General features: G+C 39.8%; 1 protein-coding gene across 4 annotated transcripts in view; it reads left to right on the forward strand.

Annotated features, from left to right (window-relative positions):
* CSMD1 (CUB and Sushi multiple domains 1) overlaps positions 1 to 13,936 on the forward strand; it is a 1,600,646-nt gene that overhangs the window by 305,560 nt on the left and 1,281,150 nt on the right. The window lies entirely within an intron of this gene.

Consider the following 13,936-nt stretch of genomic DNA (forward strand, 5'->3'; position numbering starts at 1 on the left):
GAAACACTAAAAACATTCTTTAATACATATAATTTAGAAATCATGACGAACATGACTGAAGAAATCCCAATGACAAATTGAGAAAAATTATTTTCAATAGTTATGAAAGACCAAGAGCTGATTTCTTTAATTTGAAAGATGTAATGAAATAAAACATTTAATTGACAAGCAGGTTAAAATGTGAACAAGGGATTCAAGTATAAGAAATTCATAGCAATAAGTAGATTTAAAGCATTTTAAAACAATAGTATATTACCATTCTGAATGGCAAAACTAAAATTTTTGATAACTCAGAGTTTTTGAGGGTGTTGGGAAATGCCTTCATATCTTTTTGGTAGGACTTTAAATCACTGCAATTAGTTTTAGATAGAAATTTTGAAATTTCTGTCAAATTTAAAAGCTGTGTATAAACTAATTCATCAAGGCTATGCTAAGAGATTTGTCTACAAATATACCTTCAAAAATGACAAAATACATGTAAAGGGATGTTTATGGTGCATTTTGATAACATTTTAACAACTCAAGAATGTTTATTGTTCAAAGATACTAGTTTAGTAAATTAGAGGATTTATGTAATACAATGTACCAGTAGAAATAATGAATGAGATCTTTATTTGCTGATATGAAAAGATCTCTCACTATATTTTACATTAAAAATAAATGCAATTTCAGTCTCCAATTTCAACATTTTAAATGATAATTAATAAATAATATGTAATGACTCATTATAAAACACCATCAGTGGAATTCTGGATGATGGTGGGAATTCAGGAATCCTTTCCTTATGTAACTGCAACACACTGTCATGATTTCAACAGGTGCTGTAGGGGGGGAGGAATAATAGCACCTACCCATCCTGAGGCCTCCTAGGGGACTCCCTTCTAGCCCTTGTTAAGTTTAATCACATTAAAATGTTGCCTTAGTCCAGAAAAAGCATAGCTATATTAGTGCTTGACAGGCCAAGGTGTAGAAGAGGATTTTCTAATATTTTGTGTGTGTGTGAGTAGTATATATGCTCTGTCTTTGGAATTCTTGTAGAGACAATTGTATCTATGTCTATCTCTGTGTCTATTTCTTTATCTATCTCAATGTTTATCTCTCAATCTCTCTCATCTATCATCTATCTATCTATCTGTCTATCTATCTATTATAATCATCTATCTATAATCTATATCTATATTACATCAGTATTTCTCAACCAGTGGTGATTTTATGTCCCAGGTGACATTTGGCACTGCTTGGAAACATTTTCAGTTTTCACAGTTGGGTGGTGGTGCTACTGGAATGCGGCAGGTACAATACAGAAATGCTGATAAATGCCCCGCAATGCACAGAACAGACTCACATGACCAAGGCTTGTCTGCCTCAACATGTTATTTCTGCCTAGGGCGAAAGCCTCTGATTTACAGCCATAAGCCATGTCTGTAAAACCAACGGGCGCTATAAGCATCTATAACTGTGCCCATACCTATATCTTGCTACACTGCTTTCTATTCAAGGCCCCAAGCTGAGAGGCAAAGCAGAACTCACTGAGACTGAGCTGTGCCTCTGCTGGGCAGACGGAGAAACTGACTGGGACAGAAATGTTGCTGTCACTGGAAGGATTGTGTCAGCAAGGAAATGGGATCTCCACAGTCATCAGAGTAATCAGATCTCACCAAGAATCATGTTTACATCTCCTCTCAAAAGGAAATAAAACTACTACTATGATTACTATTATTATTATTATTATTATTATTATTATTATTTTCGTCCTTGGTTTCTGGGGAAAGAAACTTAAAGTGTCAAAGAGTCAGTAAGGAACATAAAGTGACAAAAAGTTAGTTAGACATTAATTGACTTTTATGATTCTTCATGATAGTGACTCTGCAAACACGGTTTGTTAAAATGGCTTACTGGGAAGCTGTCCATACTAATAGGGGGCTATAAATAACCAGGTCTGTTAGGGCTGCCAAGATTTTAGATGAACTTCATGTGGATGACCAGCTTTGTACTTGAATGATTTTTATGTTTAAGATTTACTTTTTGTTCCCTATCCCCCTTTTAAGTATTTGGATAGCAAAACCTACGTTGATTTATCCTGCACAGAAACTAAGTACTTAAAACGCACTAACAAGGGTGTTTTAATTGAACAGTTGGACCTTAGTTGTTTACAAAATCAATCTAAAGTAATGACTGTTATATACACAGCTGTGCTAGTAGTACACCTTGAGATCACAAAATTAAAAGAATAAAGGATACACTCTAACTTAGAACCTAAAACTGTTATTTTTTACAATTATTATTTTTACTCCTCCTTTTACATATAAATGTGATTTACTTTGTATCTGAATGCTCTAAAAATAATTAAAAAGACAAATAATTACTTTAGAAGGAATCTTATTTCAAACTTTTAGAATGCTACTGTTATTCTGGAGTAATTTTGAATGTAGACGTTTTATGAGTTGGTTCATTTAAATAGTCAATAGTATATAAAGAAAAACTGTATAAGCAATTAAGTGTATCACAGTCCAAAGCCTTTAAATTTAGAAAGCTTTCAAAGAAGTCTTCCGGGAGCAGAAATATTGGCCCCTCTCCTAAACCTCATGTTTTTGGCTTACATCGCATCTCTTAGAACATGCGGTATTAATGACGGCAGAATTCAGGAGTCTGTCCCAGGTCTAGGTTTGCAGATGCAAGTGAATAAAGCCTCCACATCTTCTCTTTAGTGGGCCCTTGGCCTGGAGGGCGAGGGAGAGAGGGGAGAGTCTGTGCATGAGTGGGGAGGGAAGCGTGCTGTGAATTTCCGCAGAAGGATCTGGCACCGTGCCTTCCAAACCTTGCCCCTAAGGTCTCTGACCCAAATTGGATTTCTTTGGCTTCCTGCCCTGAGCCAAGCTCTTGTTGGCTTCCTTCTAACAATCACTTGAAGATCAGGCAATTTTCTCTCTGAACTTTATTCTCAGCACAACCTCCCAAGCTCAAAGATTGTATCGATCCCACTCTAAACCCTTCAACAGAAGCTGTGGGGTTATCACTGTTGTTTGACTACGACTTACTTCCATACACTTTATAACTAGCATCTGTGCCTTTTGCCTTTAGAAATCACTCATACAAAAAGAAAATCTGTGTGCTGGCTCTCTGCTCTAATGACACAGTTCCCAGGAATAGGGCATGTGTTCAGTTTGAGGAGAATCAAGGAGTGGGCAGGAAAGAACACCAGCGAACGCCGCTTACAACCTGTAACCTTACTTTCAGCACCAAGAGGCTAGTTGAATTTGATAACACCTGGGCCTCTTGAAAGTTTCTAAAAATGCCTTCCTAAAAGAAACAGCTTCTTATCTTCTCTCCAGCTACATATATACGTGGACCCTCCATGACATTTTCTCTGCTCATAACGTCAATTCGTACAGGTCCACGATTGTTCCATCTAACATGTACCAAGCGCGTCCTGAATATGACACACATTCACCACTATGTTTCCTCGTTTAGGTTTCCTGGTTTTCAAAGTTTATGTGCACATGCATAAGAAAACACTTTTTAGAGAAGATATTTCTAAAAATCTCGTGCTTGGTACATATAGTGCATTTCTATTAATCTAGGTGAATTAGGCTTTGAAAAGTGACAGCAGGGTGGGAAGGAAGTGGCGCAGTGTTTACAATGGTGGAATCCTTCAGAGTGTTTACTACATTTGCACTCCTAATTTATGCTAATTGAATCGGAGACACCTTCCCACAGTTGACTGTTTACAAATTAATGTAAGGGGCAGATAGGGACTTCGAAAGGACCAGTTACGCTTTACGTTGGAACTGTACCCTCTGTAGGCACTCTGCAATATAGTATAAGAAGTGTACTTCATGATTTAGGAGAAAATATTATGCATGTCTTTCTAAGGAGATGGTGATGGATGGACACGTTATTCTCTACAGACTTTGTATGTTCGTGGCTCCTTCATTTCTGTATCACATGTGTGTTCTAAATGACAGGCATGTGTGTCCATTTCCATACCAGATGCCAAGCCAAAGGCACAGTTTTTTGAGAAAAGCTAGAAGCTTAATTCCCAAAAGGGCATGGTTGAAAAGATGGCGGGGCATGAAGGGAACTGCCACCGTGAAGGCAGACGAACAGCCTCCGGAGGTGACTGGACCGCAGGCAGTGCTTAAGCCCTGGGTGGTCTGGTAGTGCTGGGCGGGATGCCCCTTCTACATGGCGGCACAGCACCGGATTCCCTTCTCCCACGTTCCCTGGCAGGCTCCTGTCTTTGTTAAGTGCTCAGCTGTGGCTTCCTGTTTAGCCCCTAACCTAAGAACACTTTCTCTTTCCAAATGGCCCTGTCAGCTTTCCTATTTGCCTGTAAGCTCAATAGTGTACAGAGGAGACAACTTGAAGAAAGAATAAAGTCATGGTGATAAACTCCATTCATTATGAGTTGTCAAATTATAACAATCGCTGTCATCTTCCGTGATCACATTTCAATTTTAGAAAGAGTTCCCAGCGCCGGAATTGCAGCCCTCCCCCCATGGAAGTGCATGAATAGGAAAGGCTGAGGGAGGCCCTATTTTCACAGAGATCCTCTTTACCTGGCACACAATAGACACGGGTCACAAGTCACAGGCCTGCTGGAGTCAGGCAGGGAACGTTAGTTAGTGAGACCAGGTGTAAGGCACTAGTGAATATTGCAGCCAACTTTCCAGGCAGCACGTGCTGCTGGGCTCCTACCCACCATTGCCACGAGAGAACATGGGCCCTGCCCACCGGGGCTGGCCCTGCCCACTGGTCAGCAGCACTTTCCAATTGTGGCTTCACTGTGAGAGCCCGCCCCTTAAAATGCAGTGCAAACCACCTGGAGGTCTCCCAGAACCCTCAGGTTTCCCGCTTACTGTGGGATGAGCGGCGTGGTAGCACTTGCAGGTCCACGCCGCTTCTCGGAGGCCCCTGATGGTCAGTGAGCCCCAGCCCTTCCTCTCGGCCCCTCCATGGGGACCCGCACGTCCTCACCCAGTGGCTCTGCAGGCTCCAACCGTGCACCGTTTGCCTTCCTGGAACCCCACGCTTGGCACCTGGACCGGGGACCAGGGAACAGCCAGCGGGCGACCCCGGGTGTTCCAGACAGGACACGTTCAGGCTCCATCGCAGGGTGCTGGCGAAGGAGGACAAAGCCCTGAGGCTGTCCTCCAGGGAAAAGGCTCCAGGAACAGGTGAGGGGGTCTTTTGGGACAAATTGGAGACACCTGGCAGCTGGGGAGGAACAGCCGGCCTGAGTATGCAAGTGCCCGTTGGAGCACATAGGCTGGCTTCTGTTCTGTGTCCCTCCACCTCCTGCGTGAGGTGCAGTGACTGGCCAGTTCTTTCTGGAGAGCCGTGTCCACCACGAGGGCCGAGGTGGCCGGCTACAGGCACACCTCATGCTACTGGGCTCTACTGTATTGCACTTCTCTGTTTTCTGCAGATTGGAGGCAAGACCCTCCACCTGCAAACAGGTGTGACTGCTTGCTTGGGGTGGTCTGGAAGGGACCCCGCAGTATTTCCAGGTCTGCCTGTTGAGCCTGGGGTCCGGAGTCCGCCGGCTGTGTCCTTGGACCCAGATGCTGCTGGGAAGGCCTTGTTTGTCCATGGGAAAGCCGCATGGGTTTGGTCTGAGAATGTCCACTCTGTTCTGGCTGGGGCGTCAGGCCACCATTTTGGTGATTTAATGAGTGCCAGGTAATGGCAGTCCGGTCTCTAGGGCATCTCGGGGTGGGGTCCTGCCAGCTCCTTGTCTGCCCTAGGTCTGTGTGGAGCCAGGTTATCGCAGAGCTCTCGGGGGACGAGGCTGGTGAGGGTGGCACGGTCTGTTTGCCTGGAGCTAGGGGCAAGGGATGATTGGAGAGCCCGAACTCAGGTTTGGAGGGAAAGAGAGGACGGTGGCTGCAGACAGGTGGTGAAGGCCGCGGAAGTTGGCACATTGGGTATTATTAGGCAGGCCCCCATTACCAGTCCTCTGCCCGCCTGACACACATTCATTTCTGATTTAAAAAAAGGAAAAAGAAATCCAGTGCAGGCCAAAGGAAATGCGTGTGGGGAGCAGCAGCTTGCAACCTGTGCTCCGGAAGGTTAATTAACAATCACAGCCTTGTCAATCCATCTGTGGGCGACTCCAGAGGGATGAGCAGAGGCAGCCTCAGAACAGCTGTCCTCAGAGGGGCGGGGCACCGTCCAGGGTTCAGCCACTTCAGTTTGCAAGTGGCCAGATTTGATGAGATCTCTGATGTGTCTTCCAGAACCCAGCTCAGCTTTTCCTAGTCACCTTGTACAGCCATGATATGATGTCATGGTATCAATAGTGTAGTTACAGGTTAGTCTCTTTCAAGGAATACATTTGTATAATTATTAGGCAGTGGATTTGCCCAGGTTTTGTGAAAACCTCTTTGGGTTTCCTGAATTAGAACTCTAGGGCGTAAATAGCCTAACTTACTACATTTAATTTTGGCCATTCTAATGGGCAAATAAGGGAGTGTTATCTTATTGTGTTTTAATTTGCATTTCCCTGGTGACTAATGGTGTTAATATCTTTCTATGTGCTTATGGGTCATTCAGGAAGCTTCCTTTGAGAAGTGTCTGTGAAAATCTTCTTCCACTGATGTGTGTTGCAGTATTTCTCCCACATTTCTTCTCTTAATGGTGTATTTTGAATGGCAAACTTTTTAAATCCTGATAAAGTCCAATTTGTAATATTTTTTCATTTTTTATGATTTCCTGCAAAATATTAGAAATGTTTACATACTCTGATGTCACTTATTTTCCTCTATGTTTCTTCTAAAAGTTTAATACTGTAGCTTGTCAGTGTAGGTCCGTGTTCCATTTTGATGTGAGTTAAGGTTATAAATTCATCTTTTGGTATGTGAATATCCAATTGTCCCAGAACCTATCTTTTTTTTATTTTAAGGCTGTGATTATTACAAAGTTATTTTTTTGGATTATGGTAGTAGGTAAGGGTTGATGCTCATTTTTTAAACAATTAGCTATTCAGCTGTGTGGATATTATTTGTTGAAAAGACTTTATTTTCGTCATTGAATTGACTTGGCACTATTGTGAAAAATCATTTTCTGATATATGTGCGGAAGTATTTCTGTGCCGTTGATCTGTTGTCTTTTTACTGTACTGATTATTACAGTCACACAGTAAGTCTTGAAATTACTTAGAGAAGGTACTCCAACGTTGTTCTCTTGACCTAGGTTACTGTAGGTTTTTTGCATTGCATAGAATCAATTAGAATCAGCTGGTCAAATTCTATAAAAATCCCATTGAGATTTTGGTTAGGATTGCTTTGAATCTGTAAATTGGGGGAAATTGCCATTTTAGCAATAGAGTTGTCCAATACACGACTATACAATATCTCTCCATTTATTTAGCACTTCTTTCATTTCTCTCAGAAAAAGTTAAATTAGATTTATTCCTAACTTCTTTTAGTGTTTTGTTATGTTATGTTTGTTATGTTATGTTATGTTTGTTATGTTTGTTATGTTTTGTTATTATTACAAATGACACTGTTTTTTGTCATTTGTAAAAATATAATTTATCTTTTTACGTTAACCTAGTATCCTGTGACCTTCTTAAATTCAATTATTACTTGCAGTAGCTGTTTTGATGACCCCGTGGGAATTTTTTAAAAATGTGAACAGTCCTATCTGCTAAGAGGGGCAGTGTGGTTTCTCTCTTTAGCTTTTTTTTGTTTTGTTTTTTAATTTCGGGGGCCATTTTGGAACAACTGGTCCCTTCAGTACAGTATGGTGTAGAAGTGGTGACGTGGGCATCCTGGCATTGGTGTGTACCCAGAGGAGGGCAGTAATGATCCGTACTACCAGTTTGTTTGTGCCGGTGACCGATGTTCTGCCTCTGTCATCTCCACGTCTGCCTTTCTCTCCCCTTTGTGAAGCTGGCACTGTGCCCCATGCTAGCTCTCTCCTGGGGGCACTGAGGGAGGGAGCTTTCCCTGCTGGTTCCATTGGCTGCTGCCTTCCTGTGATGTGTCCTGTGGCTGTCAGCAACCCTGAAGGTGTCCAGTGACATCATTCCCCAGGGTTTTGCTGGCACCCCCTTGGGTGGCTTGCCAGAAAGTTTCACCAGCACTCGGGCAGGCACTGCCCTGCTTGACAGCTCTGAACTGTGGACCCCAACACTCCTTCCCCTGCAAGCCCTGCAGGTGAGCCTGGTGGGAGGGTTGTTTCCATCTCCTTTCCTTCCTGGGTACTCGGTCTCAGCCTTGAAGAAAACGGCTGCTCTCTACTTCTGTTATTCCCATGCTTTTACATTTCTCTGTATTTTATCACTTTTCCTTGTAGTTAATTCTCTGCTGATTGATTATTCCTTTTTATCTCAAAAAAGATTCACTAAGGTAAGATGCTAAACTCTTATAGTTCAGATGATGGCAATTAAAGACTAAAACTTATTCATGGTAATAAGAAAGGGAAGTGTGCAAATATTAAAACAAATTCATCTTTTGCCTACTAATAAAATAATGCTCATCTGAAAAATCCCTTCAAGAAGCCTACTTGGAAATTATTTCGTGTTTATATTAACTTTTCCCCCGTTCAAATTCCTGGCGGGGTTCTGTCTCCTGACTGGAATGCCCTTTATAAGTCTGAGGAAGTTCTGTATCATTACTTTACCGAGGGCTTTATTATGAATAAGCGTTTAATTTTGTCAAATGCTTTTTCTGCATTAATTGAAATGTTGGTACCTTTTTAGTTTTCCTATTAATATGGTCACTTACACTGATTATTTTTTTAAATGTTAACCTAAACTTGCATTCTAGGATAGTCTACTTGGTCATAAGATAGTATCATTTTATATATCATTGGGGTCAACTTGTTATATTTTGCTAAGAATTTTCGTGTATTATAGACAACTGATTTATTATTATTTTTTGTAATCTTTTCCAGGTTTTACTGTAATGTTAGGGAAATCTCAAAAAAAAAATTGAGTAAGGCAGTATTCCCTTTTCCTTTGTTTCTGAAAAAGTTTGTGTAATTTTAGTGTTATTTTTGACAAATTTCAACACAGAAACATCTGGTCTGGACTTTCTTTTGTGAATTTTTAAAAATACATTGATATATTTTCTCAATTTAGTACTATTCAGATTTTGTGTGTGTGTGTGTGTGTGTCTGCCATGCTTTATTTTATTTTTTTATTTTAATTTATTAGTTTCAGGTGTACAAGACAAGGTAATACTTAGACGTTCATCATTTATATCCCTCACACTGTGAACTCCCCCCGCCCCCCATCCACTATCCCTCCGACCTCGCACCGAGCCATCACATTATATATATAAAATTATAGTTGGCATTCATTATTGTTTAGCTTCTGGTGTACAATGCCATGATCAGGCATCCACAGTATCCCTGAGGTGGTCTCCCAAATAGGACACATGTCCATCGGATACCCAACAAAATTTTTACAACATTATTGAATACGTTCCCCAAATTAATTTTCAAAAAACCCTGAGGCCATCTTGTGGTTACCAGCTGCTTCCTAATCCCTTCCCCTTTCCCCCCCTCCCGCCCATCCCGCCCAAAAAACTCTCGTTTTTTTCTTTTTGTCCCCAAAATTGTTTCTAATTAGTTCATTCACTTATTCTTTTCTTTAGATTTCGCACATAAGTGAGATCGTATAGTACTTGTCTTTCTCTTTTTGACATATTTCACTTAACATAATGTTCTCTATGTCCATCCATGTTGTTGCAAATGATAAGATTTCTTTCTTCTTTATGGCTGCATGGAGGGATCATATCTTAACATAATAAAGGCCATATATGACAAACCCACAGCTAACATCATACTCAATGGGGAAAAGCTAAAACCATTCCCCCTAAGATCAGGAACAAGACAAGGTTTCCCACTTTCTCCACTTCTATTCAACATAGTGCTGGAAGTTCTAGTCACAGCAATCAGACAAGAAAAAGAAATAAAAGGCATCCAAATTGGTAAGGAGGAAGTAAAATTATCATTATATGCAGATTTTCCATTTCTGGTGTCAATTTTGGTAAATTACATATTATCTACTTACTCTCTTTTATCAAATGTGTTAGTAAAAAAGTTATTAATAGCATTATTTTAAATCCTCTTAAGGTCTGTAGAATCTGTGATGATAAGTACATTTTCATTTTTGATATTAGTGACTTATATTATCTGCCTCCCCCCCTTTTTTCCTTTTTCTTTCAAGCTCAGAGTTTGCCAATTTTCTTGATTTTTTTTTCAAAGACCAGACTTTAACTTTCTTATATTCCCAATCATCTATTTTTTCATTTCACTCGTTTCTTCTCTGTTTCCCTCCTAGTTATTTCGTTTTTTTTCTGCTCTTTTTTTCCCCTAGGTAGAATGTAAGGTCACTGATTTAGCTCTTTCTTCCTTTATATGATAAACAGAACTATAAGGTTCCTTCCAAACACTATTTTATCTGTCTGCCACACATTTTGTAGTAATTTAGTTTAAAATATGTTCTATTTTATGATTTCATCTTTGGCATATGAATCATTAAGAAGACTGGTGTTTGATTTCAGATGTTCGGGGATCCAGCAATTTTATTGATGTTGATTTCTCATTTGACTCTATTTTAGTCAAAGAATACACTCTGCCTTACTGTTCTTCTTTTATATTCATTAAAACATGCTTTTTGTGTCTTTCTTCAGCTTGGAGTAGCTTTCCCCTACTTGAGCCATTATTAAATAGAAGAAAGCATCACCCATGGCCATTTACTAAATTTTAGACTTTGGGCGAGTCACTTAACTTTCCCAAAGTATAAAAATAAATATGAATGTTGCATATGTATGCATATTTGTGTATGTATATATGCATATTTATGTATCTGTGTATATGTATATCTCTGTATATAGCCTCCTATTTTTCTTGAAACAGAATAGATGCTTATATAGAGTATTTGTCATTAAGATATTTAATTTTATTCTGTAGTTGGGTTTTCAAACATGTCTGAATAGTGCCTAAACTTGCTACTTCCTGAACACCAAACACAATTGAGGCAGGTCTCTGTAGTACTACTATTACAAGAGGAAAAACTTATATTCCCATAGGTAATAATATAATTCAGTGAATAGCAACACTTCTTATTCTATTAATAAAGACGTAATTCACTCATAGTGGTTATAATTCAATGAAATGGATATGTAATATGTATTTATGAACATGTTTATAATCATACCTCTTTTAGCAGTCTATGCAAATCTCCCAGTGTATAAATCTAGTATTAATATTTATTTAATGTTAATATAGTATAAACATTTTTATTTTATTGGCACACTACTAATATTTATGCTTTTTTATTATTTGTCCCAGAAATAATGAAGCCAATATCTTTTATTAGGAAGTTATTTAATCCCTACCAAAATGTATACTGCACCTGATATGTTAAGTTATGTGGACACCAAGCTTATTAGAACGTACCTGGCTTTCTAGGAGCTTCCTCTTGAGAAGAGAGAAAAGAAGTCATGCTATTAAGCAGGGGAATAGTAGTCTCAAGATTCTTTTTAACTTACATGTCTCGTTAATCAATATGAAGACCCATATGGGAGGAACGCAGAGTGGTGTAGGGGCAGCATGGGAAGTATGACTGGATGTATTTGAATGAATCACACCTGTGTTGAATGACAGCACGAGGCGCTATGGGACTTAGTGTAGGCTCTGGACTGGCTGTACAGCCATGCTTTGGAATTATCTAGTCCAGTGGGCTTTTCTCCATCTACCTGCCCCACACCCATTACCGTCACCCTAACCACTCTTTGTGGAAGGCCTGAAGTAATCCTTTCATGGAAGGAAAACAAATACCCAGAATTAAAAATCAGACTTGATGCTAAATAATTGCCAATTGGTGAGTGATTAACTGAAATTATGTTCATTTGGAACATACTATGTAGCATTAATTTTATTAATTAAAAATATTCAACAGCATTAAAACATATCAGTAGTCAAATATATCTCAGTAAAAAAATCACATCAATAATTAATCTTTGACAAACTGATAATGTAGCTATCCTTCCCCTCCTCCTCCAAAAAAGGGAGGGACATTTTTTAATTTCCTTCATGTGAATTAAATTCAGAACAGAAGACTAGTGCAATTCAACCAGGTAATTTATCATTTCATATTTGTTTGACATCCCTATGGGAAGAAATGCTTGAGCAGAGAGGTAAATAGTTAAATCCTTTTGGAAACAGAATTGCATTATTTTAATCTCTTTCTGATATTACCGAACCTAGTGCCATGTCTGCTAGAAATAAAATATGGATTTGTTCTTGCAGTTTCTTCTGTGAAGACTTGATTCTAGCCTAAGCTATCTATTTCACTGCACATGCTCTTGTATTTGAAATGCCATTGACGAATTGCAAGTTAATGTAAAAGACTTAGTAGTGTTTTCCCAGAGACGGAAGTCAGAAATACATTTTGAGGTTCTTCGTGATACTAGAAAGCTAGTGACAATGTTTCCCCCAGGTTTGAATGCAAAATGATGGTCCTAAACTGCATTTTGGATTTACTAGTCAGCTAAAGTCATGCCTGATTGAGAGCCAGCAAATAATTGAACTGCTTCCTAAAGCAATGCTTCTGGCTAGTAAGCTCAAAAACACATCAGAAAATGTGCTTCTGTTGGCCTTAGGAGTTAGGAAGAGTTGGGAACTAAATATACACACAGAATGGAAGAAGAACCTATTCTCTGAGATTTTTGCTTGGACCCCCAACCAGAATACAAATGAAGCTTTGGCTTAGTAATAGCACTGCACCTGAGTCTTGCCCACTGTTCTCTTCTGCTCAAGTCCTCTAAATATGTCTGCATTTTAGAATGTTGTGTTACAGACCAGCTGACAAAGCCTGGTAATTGAGCGCAGCTGAGTTCATTCCATTGCCGGCTTCTCAAGGGGTCACTAAGTTCCTGAGTCTTAGTGGTGTCTCAATGGGATAACTAGAGGAGAATATTTACTAATGTTGGGCTTGTCTTTTTTATGGTGGGTCTTTTCCAGATGGGGGAACTGGTTGGTCTTATAGAATAGAGCCCATGAGTAGTCTCAAGGTTATTTTATTTATTTATTTATTTCAGGGGACAGGAACCTCTTGTATGGCACTTGACAACTTGGCAGTTTGTGCAAAATCAAATCCAACTGACTTTGGTGGGTGATCTTGCCACCTTTGTGTGTAATCTGAATGATTTAGTAAAGGTTCTAAAAGCTATCCCAAGACCAACTGGCCAAGAGAAAGCTTAGTGAATAAGAAGCCACCAAATTATAAATATTTTAGAAGATCAGTGCTGTATATTTTTATTCTGCTAACACCTACTGACGGAGTGTGACCAGTTCCCCAGGCATTAGTCTAGGTACCGGGGTACCATGGTAAACTGGAAGAGATAGCATTCTTGACCTAGAATGAGGAGTCTCAAGGAGGAGACAGATGACAATGGGTAACGTGTGTGCAAGCAAATAACCCAATTTCCAATGTGATGCATGGAAGCAGAAAATTAAGTGGGGCATTGTCATAGAGAATAGCTGGGTGACCAGGCACCAATGACCTGAGAGGAAACCCTTTGAGCAGAATCCTGAATAATAAGGAATCAGACACATTCAGTCTGGGGAAGAACTTCCCCAATGCAGGGTCTCCAAACACAGTGGCCCAAGGCAGTACTGAGCTCCCTTTGCAACCAGGTTCTTATTTCTCAGACATTACTCAGGCTTCTCATACATAAAATGGGCCGAAGATTAGGGAGGGAGGGGCTCATGGTGGTCCTGGGAGAAGCAGAATCCAGTTAGAAACCCAATGCTGCCGTCTAGTTGGCATATGATTCCCCTGAATATTTACACTCTGCATTCATGGAGAGGTATTTGTTTTACAGAAAGGTCAGCCTCACTATCTTATATATTTAGAAATACGGAGGAATAACAGGGTAGTCCCATTATTGGTGGCATTGAATAATATTGGAACCAT

The sequence above is a fragment of the Rhinolophus hipposideros genome (genome assembly GCF_964194185.1).
Source record: "Rhinolophus hipposideros genome assembly, chromosome: 4".
Classification (NCBI taxonomy): domain Eukaryota; kingdom Metazoa; phylum Chordata; class Mammalia; order Chiroptera; family Rhinolophidae; genus Rhinolophus; species Rhinolophus hipposideros.